Raw genomic sequence first — 11278 nt, 5'->3', positions numbered from 1 at the left:
CTGGTCTTTGTCCCGGGGTTACATTCTTTTGATTACCGCTATAACCTTGGTTCCCTTGATTACTCTTTGAAACCCTGGTTAAAAGTACATCTAAAATTTTGCAAAATATTATTGAAAGTTAGAGGTTCTACCCAACTGTTTATGGTAAATGGTTAGCTGGGTAGAGTACGGGTTGAAATCAGAATGCTGTCATTTTGGTTTTAACTGCACGGAAACAATGACGGTAAGCTGAGTAAATGTAGTTCATTGTATAAACTTTTGTTAAGCTTGCATCTTCAAGGTCGGTGTACATTTAATTGAATTATCTTCGAGGAATCTGTATATTCATCAGTGCTGGTCTTAATCATTTTTTGCATTATGAACAAGGATGGATACTGCGATAAGAACTATTTAAATAAAATTTAATGTGATCAATTCATGACTTCATGAGTTTAGTGAAATTTTAACTCGTCCTGTAGTTAGTTTTATAGTATTTTGGCTTGAGCACCCCCCCCCCCCCCAAAAAAAAAAAAAGGAGATTATGGATAACAAAGCTACGGACATAAAAAACTAATTTGAGAATTCTAACAGAAATAGGAAGATGGACTAATGTCAATAGACAGAACAGAATGTGTTCTTTATGTAACAGAAGATGGACTATATGTCAATAGACAGAACAGAATGAGATTGTGTTCTTTATGTTACAGAAGATGGACTATATGTCAATAGACAGAACAGAATGAGATTGTGTTCTTTATGTTACAGAAGATGGACTATATATCAATGGACAGGACACAATGTGTTCTTTATGTTACAGAAGATGGGCTAATGTCAATAGAACAGAATGTGTTCTTAATGTTACAAAGCTATTGGTGATGAATTTTATTTTTTTGTTTAAATGAGAACTTACATGTAGTTAACTTGGAAAATAAATATTTATCTGCTTATTATACAAGTGAAATCAAAATGACAAGCTTGTTGTATATCTGCAAAGTTGATGTCTGTTAGAAACTTCGATAAATTTATATTGATCAAGCCTTTGTCCAAATTACTTTAATTCATTTTATTTAGTTTTCAATTGCCTGTTTTTATTATAACTTACATGTATCATGAACAAATTGCAAATAAATGTATATAAGATTTGCAGTATACATGTGTGCAAATCATCAGACTGAGTACCGAATCATTGTTAATCTGCGCCATGAAAACTGATTTGTTCAACGTGTCATAGTTTTCCTTTCCTCTTTCGTCTACCCTGGACTTGACTTTTTATGAGCAACTCGGCGGGTGTTTCTAGAAACGCAGAGGACGCTTACCCTACCGGTGCACCTGGTCCATGCTGCCAGTTTTTAGTGGATGCTCATTTGCTTTTGTTACTTTGTATGTATGATTTTAGTTACTTTATGTTCTTTGTTGTGTATGTCTGTTTTTCATGTCTGGTCTTTGTCCCTGAATTACATTCTTTTCATTACCGCTATAATCTTGGTTTCCTTGATTACTCTTATCTATATGTATTTGTTGTACTTTGTATATGTATACTCATGTTACATATTAATCATGTATGAGTCTTGAAATATTGAAATACAATTTTCATACGCTTACCGTGTCACTGCGATAATCATTCCTTGGAGAAGTTGTACCGCTATGCATTTTTTAAAATTTTTAAACGAAATGGTTTCGACTTCAAGTGTTTATTTCAAATATTTGCTTGATCTAGAAGGATTTATCAATTAAAACGTGTCGTATTTAAGTGTAAATTGTTGTAACAATCAGGCAAAATGAAAAAAAAATCAGAAGCATGCATGTCGAAACCTCACCGATTTGATAATATAAAGTCATTAAAAGATGCATTCTCTATTTGTAAAGATCATTATTTGGTCTCTCTATCACTGGATTTGCTTAGATATTTTTAAAATAGAACGTTAGAAAAATGAGATTTTTGACAGAGTTATCTGCCCTTAAAATGTTCATTTCAATGAAATCATAACTCAATTTACCAACATGATAAGGAAAGTCTGCTCCTATATCCTTGACTCTAATGGTGCAAATAAGCAAATTACTCTTTCAAAATGGTGCTTACTGTTTTTTTTATCCATACCATGTTTCACCCTCTGCCTGATTCTTACTGCGACTGATACTTCAACATGACAAACAAAAGAAATGGACTATTGTTTACTTACAATTAAGGTTTATTGATTACGACACATTTTATTTCTGATTTTCATTTTGGTTTTCTTTGTATACATTTAAAGCTTTACTAAAACGATAGATATAAACCCAAATTTTGCGGCCTGTCTTCATTGAGGATTGCTTTTAATCGTAAACCATATTATGCGATATAACCAATTTAGGGGCAGTTTACGAAGGAGTGTAAAGTTTCCTTAAGTTGTCAATAATAAAATGAAAAAAAAATCCTTTTACAATTTCTAATCGATTCTAGTCCATATTAAAAAAATCATATATGACGTCCCCCAAACGTGAAACGATATGTTACCCGATATATCTACTCTGGGGGTATTTTTTTTTCCATATTAAAATAGAAATAATTCAAATACTGGTTAGTACTTATATACACACGGATTGGCCTTTATATTCGTACTTGTATTATTTACACAAGAATTGGCCTTTACATTCGTACTTGTATTATTTACACCCGTATTGACCCTTACATACGTATTTATATTATTTACACACGGATTGGCCTTTAGATTTCGTACTTGTATTATTTATACACGGATTGGCGTTTACATTCGTACTTGTATAATTTACACACGAATGGACTTTACATTCGTACTTGTATTTTTAACACCCGGATTCGCCTTGTGATTCGTACTTGTATTATTTACACACGGATTGGCCTTTATATTTGTATTATTTATATGTGGTATATTCCGGAAGTATTTGACTGATTCATATTTTGTATTCTCTTTCTCGTTTTTGTTGTGTATTTTGAATAATTCATACATGTATTTTTTTTTATTTTTTAAAATCAATCCAAGTTAATTTGATGCTTAGATGAGATTGATGTAAAATGCTTACACAAACGTTCCAATGATTTGTATGAATTATGTCCCTAACCCTAGGTCTACCTCCTCCTTAACACTGGTTCGACAGTCTTTGAAAATAACAGAAAATGGTATTATAAAAAGTAAGATACTGTTGGGTTTACCCATTTTTTCAGTGTTTGTTTTATTGCATATTATGTATTTTAAGAATAATCGTGTTCACATTTCTATCCCAGCAAAACTCAATACCAATGCCTTTCGAAATGAGTTGCATTTGTTAAATTAGATAAACTGTATAATAAAACGTGTCCATATTCCTATCCCAGCAAAACTCAATATCAATGCCTTACGAAATCCGTTGCATTTATTTAATTATATAAACCGTAATAATAAAACGTGTCCATATTCCTATCCCAGCAAAACTCAATATCAATGCCTTTCGAAATCCGTTGCATTTATTTAATTATATAAACCGTAATAATAAAACGTGTCCATATTCCCATCCCAGCAAAACTCAATATCAATGTCTTTCGAAATCCGTTGCATTTATTTTATTATATAAACCGTAATAATAAAACATGTCCATATTCCCATCCCAGCAAAACTCAATATCAATGCCTTTCGAAATGAGTTGCATTTGTTTAAATAGATAAACATCTGTCTTATCCCTCCTATGATCTGCAACATCTTTACGTTTATTATGATTCTAATATTGTTTCATAATATTTATTTTTACTTGTTGGGTTCAACAGAATTTCTAGTTGGCTTTTTGCTACATATTTCCAAAAAGTTTTAGGAGTTTATTGTGTGTTCTTATTTATAAATTTTCTCTACACACGATTTCATAAATAATGTTATTCCCTCTGTAATGTTCAATTTACTCCTAAGAGGTAGCAGTTACCTCTCTTTTTATATTTAGTCAGTAGGAACTTATATTTTTATCTGTTCACCTTGTGTTTCGGATATCATTTAGCTCATGATGACCAAGACCGTACATCTATCCTCATCAGGTACTCTAGCTTTTCTTATCAATAGAGTCGTTTGACATTAGAGTAGTTTGAGACATTTGAGTAGTATTAGGTTTACACATTTTTCAGTGTTTGTTTTATTGCATATTATGTACAGTTCTTACAGGGAGACATTCAAGATTCAACTTCTGTAAAAAAAATATGCATACAAGTGGTATTATTAATGGTAATTGTCTAATTTAGCATTTAGTCATGTGCCTGTGAAAATAAACCATCGGCAAGATCGTAACTTGAATCTCGTACATATGTATACACGTACAGTTGCGATCACTTAAACCTCTCTTAAATTCTGTCACAACCTGTCAGGATTTGTGTTCTACGACAGCAGATAGAACAGAAATCCTGACAGAGGCTTCCATGGGTCACGACACATTTTGCCCCGTTCCCTGACAGATCCTGACAGAAACTGTCCTGGGTCGTGACAAAGAAATTACGAAAAGCTGCTCTAAACTGTCATACCCTGGACAGTTCCTGACACTGAATCTTTCTATTCCGTGTGACGCAATTTAGAACAGGAAGTCCGCGATTAATAAATCAAATTGTGTGACTAATGTAAATTAGCAAATTCGATTAGGAAAAAAAATCTTGTTTTCAAAATTTGCATTGAATTTCCAATTGTATATAGAGAGCTCATCGTGATCGTCATCTCACAATCACTCGATCGTTGTTCATGTTCCAATTTTCGTCGATCACGGTCCAGTCGCTCATCGTTCAAAAATTATCATTGTTTACATGTATATTTTTTTACATTCTGTCATACACCTGTGATATTGATTAAATTTAATTACTTGATTATAAAATTAAAGGTCTATGTTTCTGTAAGTGTGAACGTGGTAACCGATACATTGTAACTCAGATGTTTCGTAATTCTCACGAAGTTCAAGATTGAGAAAATACTTTTTGAGTGAATGCTACATTTATTAAGGGTCACAAATCATACTAAAAATGTTAAAATTGACAATTTCAGCATTAAATGGGTGACTTATACCTAAATATTTCGGTCAAAATTCTACATAGTCTTATAGAAAATTCGTCAAAAAATTCATATTCCAGCATATATGTAAAAGTGCCCACACTTTTAATTTTCGTGAGGGTCTAAAATTAATGACTAAAATGCTATTTTTTTTTCAATATAACTGTCATATAAATGCCGTGACACAATAATTTGAGTCAAAATTCTTTAAAAATGTCATATTCTTGAAAAATGTGTGAATGTGAGCACTTTTATTTCCATGAGGGTCTAAAACTAATGACTAAAATGCTAAAATTTTCAATATAACTATCATGTGGTGGTTGCGACACATTATTTTGAGTCAAAATTCTTTAAAAATGTCATATTCTTGCCAACACCTTTAATGTCCGTGAGGATCTAAAATTAATGACTAAGATGCTCATTTGTTCAATATAACTGTCATATAGTGGCTGCTACATATTAATGTGAGTCAAAATACTTCAAAAATGTCATATCCTTGAAAAATGTATGAGTGCGAGGATTTTTATTTTCCATGAGGGTCTAAAATTAATGACTAAAATGCTAACTATCAGGTGGTCGCTGCGACACATTATTTTGAGTCAAAGTTCTTTAAAAATGTCATATTCTTTCAAAGTGTATGAGTGTAAACACTTTAAAGTTTCATAAATAAAGGTCTAGAATTTCTGTATAAGCTGTTTAAAATTGTCAATATATAGGTACTCTGTAGCATGCCGGTGTCTAGATCTGCAACCAAAATAATTCAGTCCAAATTCATTAAGGTCAGGGGCGTAGCGGGTATGACAGGCAATATATTTTGTTGGTACTGCATGCTATACATAAAAGTCGGGTAAAAAATTGACAAAAAATCAAGTTTAAACATAGCAAGGCTTCCTTCCATTCGTACGAATCCGGATTCGGGTGCTACGCCTTTTTTCGGAATCACGTACATGTACTGTTTGTAATATAGTCAGAGAAGTATTCTCTGGCTAATGACTGTCAAAATCTGTCAGGAACTCTTCTAATCCACGTATCTGTTCTACCTAGAACAGTTCCTGACAGGAGGGTGTCAGGACCAATGACAGATTATGACAGGGCTTGTCCAAAGCCCTGACAGACTCTGACAAGGTGTGTCGCGGGTCAGAACAGTTTCTGACAGTTTAGAACTGTTCTATGACAGCGAATCCTGGCAGGATCGAAGAGAGGTTAGAAGTAATCGCAAGTGTATCTTCCAGTAGTAAAACATTTGGAATAAATGTAAACACATGTACATGCACCAAGCTCATACCAAGCTGATTTCCGTTCTACAACACTCTGCTTTCAGTGTTTCCCGTTCTTGAGCACACTGCTCATACCAGATTTCATGTTTTGAATGTATTACATGTACCGATTCTGGAATACTCTATTTCACTCAAGATTTCCCGTTCTACAACACTTTATAACACATAATTTATTGATATAAACGATGCAGAGCGATGTTGCCCTCGAGATGTTGTACATTACATCCAGCAGGACAAATTCTTGAGCAATATTTAGAACGCTAGACGCAGAACAACTTGCTTTGTATGAAGATACAGTTGCAGTCGAATTCATAAAAATTCTTAAATAAGTCGTAAGTTATGATGTCATAATACTTTGATATAGTATGACGTCATAACTTACGACTAATTTTACGCTTTTAAGATATTTTGTGAAAAGCACTGCAGACATACAAATGCATGACTGTTTTAGATACATTTAATTACACAATAATATGACTAACTTACCTCCAAATTCAATATACTCTGAGAATCATTATCGTCATTTCTAGTAACGCCATTTTGTCTTATTGTGAGTTTTAGAGAATGTGTGTAATCTTTCAAAACGTCGTTCATCCTTTGTGAAATGTACCTTTGCAACTATTTTGCAATATTCCAAAGTATCAATTCTATAATTGATAATTAAGATAATTTCTAACCACCAAACAATATTTTTGTATGTTATTCTGTCTAATCAATTTTCTAGCAAATTTCATGTTTGCGTCGCAAAACCCATATGGGACACGTATAGATCCGCGCTTGATCAAATGCTTTTAACGTAGTCTTCCTTCAGGGCAAAACAACAATATGAAAGTGAAATGTCATTTTATTACTTTGTGCATCAGTATTGAACTAAGTACCATTCTGTGTAAGACTCAGGCAAGGGGTGGCACATTTTTATCTCTCAATTTGGTTTTTTTTCAGCAGGAAGTATATTAAACACATCCAGAAATAACATAAAAGCTATCTAAATTCATCCTTAAGCATATGTGACATACATGTAGATATATTTTTACTGCTTATATCAGGAAAAAAGAGGAGGGATTTTCCTGCCATTTATTCCATAGCGAGTTTCAACTAAATTTGACCTGTCAATATCTTAAAAAAAGACGAACTTTACAAACACTTTGATGGTTATTTCTGTGTGTTTTGAAGTACAAATTCTTTTGATAATGCAATAATATCTCTGTGGTGTTTTTTTTTTTCGACATGCGCCACACCTTATAAACATTTTGCCTAATTATTATACAGAAACGTACTTAATGCTTTTTGGGAGTTTCTATATTTGCCAATCAAATATACGGTTTGTAATAAATTTAACATTTCTTTACAATATGGATATTTACTTTAAATTACTTCCTTTACAGCTAGCAGTAAATGTCAATTTTTTGCGGAAATTGTGAAAATGACCATCAAGTTCGTGCTTAATAAATATACATTAACAATGTAAAAGGAGACTAGTGCAATTTAAGAAGCCCCTGAAGAAGCAGTTACACATGAAAGGAGATCCAATCTCCGGAATCCTCTTCTGGATTAACCATTGCTGTGATTTTAGAAATCTAGTGTTAGAATTCTGAAATTGCATCATTACATGGACAATGTTAATTTAAAAAAATGCTGGTATTTTTTGGAATGTTAGATTGAAAATATTTGTAATTAAAAAAGATTGTTTTAATGTATTATTTCAACAACTCCTTAGGCATGTGCCGTAACAGTTACTCGTTCCTGGATATACTTGTTTGGATGAACAAATAAACTAAAAAGAACACACATAAACTACAAAAAACTGTCTAGTTTACCAAGATTCAATATATATATGTAAACTGACATAAAGGGACTTATAAAAGTGTCTGGTTTAGATGGGTTTTTCGAGGTTTTTGTTGTTTGGTTAACACAAGTCTAAGTCTAAGGAAGAGGGTCACTATATATAGTTTCAGATAGGGTTAACAGCTGCCAAATATACCTCACCCTTGTCATATAACATTTATATTCTTGCTGTTACATTTGTATTACATGTGAATATTCCCATCTTAATACATTGTACTTCAGTTGATCATATAATAACCAGTGGCGGTTCCGGGGATTGGGGGGGGGGTACATTGGGTTGGCACCCCTCCTTTTTGTTGGAAAATGTATCATTTTCATGTGGGAAGTTGACAATAATAATGGTAAATACATGTAATGAATGTCCTAGCACACACACAACCTTATTCTGAGGAGCCCCTTTTAAAATATTTGGATCCGCCTCAGTTAACAGTCATGTTTTCCTATTTGTATCATATACATTTTTGTAATTTGAAGCATAAATGATGACCACTGCCATTGTCTCATCCTTACAACATTGCATATTGGAAGTATTCCCTCCGAAATTTAACTGTATATATGACACATATTAATGTCCAGAATGTAAGTTACTGTTTACGGAAAGAATTTTATGATTAATTTAATCCTGCATGCATTTTTTCTACATGTACATACATATGCATTAGTTTTACAATACGGGCTTCTAAAATTAACTGGTTGAGGACGACCATTTGATTCTAACGGGGGAACAATTTACCGGCCTCCCCAGAATCATAAATTTGTCCCCTAATTACTACAGTTACATTCAGTACGGTAAGAACAAACACACGTTTACCTGAATTTGAGCCATTGCACCAAGTTGCTTAATCGTCTTTCTCCTTTTGTTACTTATTTGTGGAATTGCAGCCACTGCCACGGTTGATGTCATTACAAAGCGCAGGCACTCTAGCGTTGATGCATGTACGTAGAAGCCTTCCAAAAGAACACACTCCGGTATACTTCAGTCTTGATCCGTGAATATTTTACCAATTATAAATGTTTGAATAACTACTAAAAAGGTTGTTTGCTCGTTTTTTTGTTTTTGTTTTTTTTTTGGCTACATAAATCACTTAAATTCCTTTGTTGAATGTATATCGAATAAAATAGATGTACCCAGAGCATTATAAATCACCATTGAGCCATTTATAGAATACTAGTATCCCAAAATGATCTATTAAGGTAAGACATCGCAAGCTAACTTCGAACTTATTGTTACTCTTTTCAAACCGAAAAAAAATGTTTCTAACACTCACGTGATAACAGGAGCCAAATTTTTAGACAACTAAATCTACAACAAATAAACAAATGATCCCGTATAGTATACCTACAACGTTATTCCATGTTGATCTTGTTATCCAAATTACTGAAACAAGGGGCGACGTAGAACAGGACAATAGATTAAGGTAATACTGTCCATAAGAATCAGGCAACACTCGTTTCAACTCGCGGGATTCCGCTTTCTTTATAATGTTCAGAATGAGTTCCGATTTAATCATCAGTAAACACAGTTCGGCCAATGGTGCCACTCTACCGATAAGATTGCAGGCATTCGATGTGGAAAAACACGATTGGTTTAGTAGTGTACGATGGTTTAGTAGTGTAAGATTGTTTTGTAGTGTACGATGGTTTAGTAGTGTACGATGTTTTAGTAGTGTACGTATACGATTGTTGAATAGTGTACAATGTACGATGGTTTAGTGGTGTAAAATGGTGAAGGCACAATTAACGTACCTGTTACTGTGTGTTGAATGTTATTATAAATTTAAGTAGAACAGTTTCGTTATGTTAGAAAGTAGAAAATAAACAGCCGTTCGCTGAACTATAAGCACATGAACATACATGTAGGTTGCACTAGAAACATTATTCTGGTTGAAATGTGAATATAACATATCATTGTTTCCATCTTTACCGCAAGGGGATGGTATACGTTTTCCATCTTCTTCAATTATCGACACAGCCTGTAGCTTCATTGAATTGTCAAACTGGATTTGAGATTTTAAACTATTGTCCATGTTTCATCTTCAATATTGAAAAAAGGCCAAATTTTCATTTGTTGTCGTACACTATAATCTTCTCTTCCGACACGTTGGACCATTATTTTAGACCCTGGCACGACTGGACCAACATTCTAGATCCAAACATTTTAGCCTTGTATTCATCTTTATGAAATTTATAAAATTCTTACAGAGCATCGAATATGAAATGCTATATGTTCATGTATATGTACGTACTGCATGTATTTTACAAATGATCGTATATAATTAATTAACACCATAAGGTTAATTACAGTCCTACCGAGATTCTTTATCAACAACATCGGAAAAACAAACAAGTAAATAGTAAAGATACATTAACTATGAACATGTAATTAATGCAAAGATAAAAGACTAATTGGTTATAAAAAGGAGGCATTGGTAGATATTCATGTTTTAGCTTGAAGAGAGTAAAATTATTCATTAGTGAAAACTTATCCCTTCTTATAGTTTACTATTAATTGATGTTAATTAACAGATTTTTATCTTATAAGATAACCTTCCCACTCATCCCAATTTTCCACTGACCACACTTCATCGTCCCATTTCCGACCTTATCGCCCCATTCCCTACCCATTTGCCAATTTCCCACTCTATCGCCCAATAGTAATCATCCGTCCACCTGTAACAAATCGTGTCTGGGCTGTGGCTTTGTTTTCGTTTGGTGTAGGCTTTTGATATTTGGTATAAGGGTAGATCAGCGCATGGCGACTTGTCGCGTACTATGGTTGATGACATGTGACCTTGAACTTGAACCTCAAGGTCAAATTAATGATTTTTGCTTAACTGTTTACTGTCTCGGCTGTGATAAATTGAATGCGTTGTGCATGGCTAACATCTAAGATTTTTTTACCTGAATTCATATCAATGATATCTAGTTTTTTTTATCATCAATGTGTGTCTTGTCAACATTGAACACCCTCCCCCTACATCTCCCATGACCCGTTCTCCATTCTTCATTGCCCCATAACCATCACGCCTCATTGCCCATCACCCATTGTCCTTGTCCTTGCCCCATTCTCAATTGTCCTGTACCTCATCAAAATGGAAACTTTAGCCAATGAATGAAGTATATGCGGCCAGGGAAAATAGAACGGGTTAATAAGTAAGAAAAAAATACTAC

This window comes from Perna viridis, chromosome 13 (assembly GCF_037379345.1).
Source record: "Perna viridis isolate PV_CMFRI_1.1 ecotype Kerala chromosome 13, ASM3737934v1, whole genome shotgun sequence".
Taxonomy (NCBI): Eukaryota; Metazoa; Mollusca; class Bivalvia; order Mytilida; family Mytilidae; genus Perna; species Perna viridis.
This window is presented reverse-complemented; position numbering follows the sequence as displayed.